General features: G+C 44.5%; 1 pseudogene; it reads right to left on the bottom strand.

Annotated features, from left to right (window-relative positions):
- Nucleotides 1-1,550: 1,550 nt before the first annotated feature.
- Nucleotides 1,551-2,846, bottom strand: LOC147093519 (putative G protein-coupled receptor 139; annotated as a pseudogene).
- Nucleotides 2,847-5,131: the final 2,285 nt, after the last annotated feature.

Genomic DNA, 5,131 nt, shown 5'->3' with positions numbered 1-5,131 from the left:
CTACTATTTCTAGGGCCACTTCCTTAAGTTACCAAGGTGTAGATTATCAGGCCCTGGGGATTTATCGGCCTTCAATCCCATCAATGTCCCTAATACCATTTCCCTACAAATACTGATTTCATTCATTTCCTCCCTCTCATTAGATCCTATGTTCCCGAAATCTCTGGAAGTATATTTGTGTCCTCCTATGTGAAGACAGAAACAAAGTATGTGTTAAATTTGTCAGCCATGTCCTTGTTCCCCATTATAAATTCCCCTTATTCTGACTGCAAGAGACCTACGCTTGACTTCGCCAATCTTTTTCTCTTCACATATCGATAGATGCTTTTACAGTCAGTTTTACAATTCAGCGGGGGGAGGCGGAATTCAGCGGGGGGGGGACTCACTACTGGAAACACCACTGTTCATGGACACCGGGATAGGGGACTCACTACTGGAAACACCACTGTTCATAGACACCGGGACAGGGGACTCACTATTGGAAGCATCCTTGTTCATAGACACAAGTGCAGGGGAACTCGATGCTGGAAGCAACAACAATAACAGCAACTTTTATTTACATAGCACCTTTAAAGTAGTAAATCGTCACAAGGCACTGCGCAGGTGCATAAAAAGACAAAAAACGACACAGAGATGCATAAGGAGAAATTCGGGCAGGTGAATAAACGCTTGGCCATAGAGGTAGGTTTTAAGGAGTGTCTTAATGGAGGAAAGAGAGGTAGAGAGGCGGAGAGGGTTAGGGAGGGAATTCCAGAGCTTAGGGCCGAGGCAACAGAAGGCACGGCCACCAATGGTTGAATGATTATAATCAGCGATGCTCAAGAGGGCAGAATTAGAGGAGCGCAGATAACTCGGGCGTTGTGGGGCTGGAGGAGTTTACAGAGATAGGAAGAGGCGATGCCATGGTGGGATTTGAATATTATGGTGGGAATTTTGAAATCAAGGCTTTAAGCCAGAGCCAATGTAGGTCAACGAGCACAGGGGTGATTTGTGAACGGGACTTGGTGCGAGTAAGGATACAGGCAGCTGAATTTTGGATAACCTCAAGTATATGTAGTGTGGAATGTGGGAGGCCAGCTAGGTGTGTGATGGAATAGTGAAGTCTAGAGGTAAAAAAGGCATGGATGAGAGTTTCAGCAGTGGATGAGCTGAGGCAAGTGTGGAGACGGGCGATGTTACTGAGGTGGAAATAGGCAGTCTTCATTATGCTGCGGATACTCGGAAGCTCATTCCAGGGTCAAATATGACTCCAAGGTTGTGGACAGTGCGGGTCAGCCTCAGACAGATGTTAGGGAGAGGGATGGAGTCAATGGCTGGGAACGGAGTTCACCACTGTTCTTCGGCACAAGTCCAGGAGTCTCACTATAGGAAACAACATTGCTTTAGTTCCAATAAATCCCACAGTCCCGTGGGTGATGGAGGAGCTGTGCACGAGCTAGAGAAAATAAAAGTCCAAAGGCAACACAGGCTGATTGTTTTAATGATCTGTTTATTGTTCTCCAGGCAATGCACACACATAAGCCACCACAGTTATTGTTCATGTCCTTATATTATTTAAATATTAATTACAGACGGGCTTATTCTCCTTTCACACTCAACTGGTGTAACCCACGTGTTCTGACGCTCATCCAGCAACCAACATCCCATTCTCACATCAGCCTAAACCTCAATGCTGGGTCTTGTATTTCTTTGTGTCCAGAGTTTGATTTAATCCAATTAAACACCTATCGCTTTTATAACCTTACCATCCACATAATGCTAGCTCTTCTACCTTGCTCACTGACTCTTACATGGGAACACGCGGGCCTTGTCAGATAGAGGCCAGCGTTATATCTGGAGAAGCCTGGGGCAGAGATGGAGCCTGTTGGGGTTCCGCTAAAAGATGCAAGAACACAGGATGGGATATGAGATGCAATGCAGGTCTAATGCTGGGAATTCCTCCGATCTTTTCGTTGCTAAACTAATTTAAATATTATTCTCAGTGGATATTTCATCCCAATCTTCAGCTCCTCTCTGAATTTAGTCTGTGTTACTGCATAAATACACGTGTTTGTGCAGCAGCTCAATAGCAGGAGCATATAGCTGGTCCAATCTGCGATAAGCATCGGGTCATTGAAACCTGTTGAATAATAACGGTTTGTAATTCGCATTAATAAGAAAACTATCACGTACGTCGTCCAGAGCAGTATGAAGTTTCCGGATATAGCGAAGAGTAAGATAATGGATTTCCTTCGGTTCTCCATCTCCGGATCATTGTGATTCGCATCATTCTTGCTGCTCCTCAGCCTCCTGCGGACTCTACTGGCCGCCAAAATTTGTCCTACGGTCAGAGCATTGAGCAGCAGCATCAGGACTATTGGGAGCAGTGGGGTGAAACAGCGCTGAATCCAGGTAAATGCTACCCACGCAGTTACAGTGTAATACTCTAGTTTTGTATTACAGCCCCAGGGTATGTTGTCGATTGTATACCAGGGTTCAAATGCAAAGTTCCAGGGAATGTTTTTCAAACAGAACAGCAGACACACGGTTCCTATGACCACGGCTGCAGTTTTCTCGGTGCAATATTTAGTCCTCAGCCTCTGGCAACAAATGGTAACAAAACGATCAAAAGTAAAAGCGACTGTTAACCAGACAGAAATATCTCTGACTACATGAATCAGGGCGATGAGGAAAGAACACACAGGTGTGAGGAACAGGAAGTTAGTTGGGAAATAATAATCATTAATCCGAACCAGTATCACATCAGTGATAATGACCAGTAGATCCGCCGCCGCCATGGCCACCAGGTAGCGGGTGATACACCTGGAGAGACCGCACTTTCCCCGCGACAGGATCACAATCGTCATCACGTTCGCTGTAAATGGGAAACAGACAGAAGCAGGGAATCAGCCTTCAGATTACAGCAAGGGAGCCAGTTTCACAGTATTTGATGTGAAATGTACTTTACTGCAGGATCTGGGGGTGGGAACTGAACTCGTTACCGCTGCTAGGATTGGGCAGTTGACAACAATTTTAACATAAAATTGCAATGTTCAGTATAAGAGAGTCTGGAGTAAATAAGTGAAAATAAACGCCTCCAGCAAAGATTAAAACATGAACAAAATGGATTCTCTGGGAATTTCCTCAGAGCTGCTCCTCTTCCACCATCACAGCTTCATCAGAAGTGCAAGGAATCCCGACGAGTCCCGAGTAAATTACCAGCCCTTTAATTGTACGAGCAAATGGACAGCCAGTTAATGAGTTATAATTAATAGCAACAAGTAGCAGTTCAGTGACAGAAGAACGAATGAAAACAAAACGAAATTAAAGTGATTGAAAATAAGTACTGAATGGCCAGTTATAAATTGGGAGATAAATGATGGGTGAGGAGCAGTGAGAATGAAGCCGGCCCGAAATGTGGTAAATGCTAAACGGGGAGCACCGATGGTGAGATCATCGCCGGGTTTGGATCCGTGGCCAGGAGAGGGGAGCAGATACCAGGCGGGGGTCAGAACAGGCTCGTATTTGTCAGGTTGGATTCTCAGACTGGGGGGAATGACTAAAAACTGTTGAAAAGACAAATGTCAAACACCATGTTACAAAGCGACTTGTTGTGGGTCAACTCGACCAGTTTCTGTTTACAAACCACCGGATGGACATTTCAACAAAAGCAAAATACTGCGGATGCTGGAAATCTGAAATTAAAACAGAAAATGCTGGAAATACTCAGCAGGTCAGGCAGCATCTGCAGAGAGAGAAACACATTTAACGTCTCAGGTCGATGACCCTTCGTTAGAACAGGAAAAAGTCAGATGGACAGTTCACCTGATCAACCGACTTCCCCTCGCTGGAAACCCCAGGTCCTGACATCGGTGCCTTGAACAGTTCAACATCATGTGGGCAAACTCCAACAATCACCGCAAGGGGGAGTAGGTCAGATGTGAGCAGCAACAAACAAGCTGACCTTGTTCTGTGATCCCAGGAACAATTGAACCTTCCAAAGTACACGTAGTAAGACGAGCACACTCCCGACCTCGCTTTTGTCACCTCTGATAATGGATGAAACTTCAGAGGGAGGTGATGGCGGCGATCCGAGGCTTACAGCAAAGACCAGTGCAAGTGACAATAGCGGCTGCTGTCCAACCCATGACAACAAAGTACCTGCCGAGATTCAGCTTCAGAAAGTTTTAGTGGGCAGGTTGTACCTCTGAATTGGACGAATCCATCTGTAAAATTAATCCGACACACGAGCAATATTGAGAACCTGTCACCCTGGTCTGTAAGATTTTCCAAAATTACATCCTAGCAGATATGGGAAATATATACAACTGAGCATTCGGAATAAACAATCAACAATATCAGAGTTTCACTCAGGATAATGTGTCGTATGGCAGGTTGTCAGCTTGACATGGAAAGAAGCGTCATGGGTTAATTGGTACAGAATAAGAGAGAGAAAGAGTGTGTGGGAGAGAGAGAGAATGAGAGATGGATAGAACGAGATAGGGAGAGACTAAAAGAGAGAGTCAGTGAAAGGGGGAGGGGAGAGAGAGGGAGAAAGAAAAATTGAGATTGAGAGACAGAGACAGAGAGAGAGAAAAACGAGAACTATATATATCAGAGACAACTCTGTGCAGAAGGAAAAGCCTTTGCAAGATAAGGTAGGTGAAGTAGAAATAAGTCACTGTCTTCCTGCAGAACCGTCTTTAGACAAGAGACACTTAGGTGGAAATGATATGACATGATTTTAGGCGTGTATAATTTTTAAATAGTTAAGCAGCTGGTGGGATCTCCATGGATACAGAAATATATTGTAAAGGTACTCCCCCCTGAATCAGAGATAAGAGATGTGAGGGGCTGTCCAGTGACTCTGAGCAGGTTGAGGTGGACCTTCTGCTTGAACTGCTGCAGTCCATGTGGTGAAGTTGCTCCCACAGGGCTGTTAGGGCGGCACTTCTAAGGTTTGGACACAGTTACTATGCACCAAATGTGATGGGATAATTTTTTCCCAATGTTACCAATATTTTGTAATGAGTCAAACCATTTCAGTAATTTATTTATCTAAAATATGCAGCATTATACAAAATTGCTAAAATTATTCGCCACATTTATCATGCACTAAACCATTAATTGATTCAACAATTGGATCAGTGTT

This window comes from Somniosus microcephalus, unplaced genomic scaffold (genome assembly GCF_052327205.1).
Source record: "Somniosus microcephalus isolate GS21.2 unplaced genomic scaffold, FLI_Smic_1.0 unresolved_chr1, whole genome shotgun sequence".
NCBI classification, from domain to species: Eukaryota; Metazoa; Chordata; class Chondrichthyes; order Squaliformes; family Somniosidae; genus Somniosus; species Somniosus microcephalus.
The sequence above is the reverse complement of the archived record's forward strand: the minus strand, read 5'-3'. Positions and strand labels throughout refer to the sequence as shown.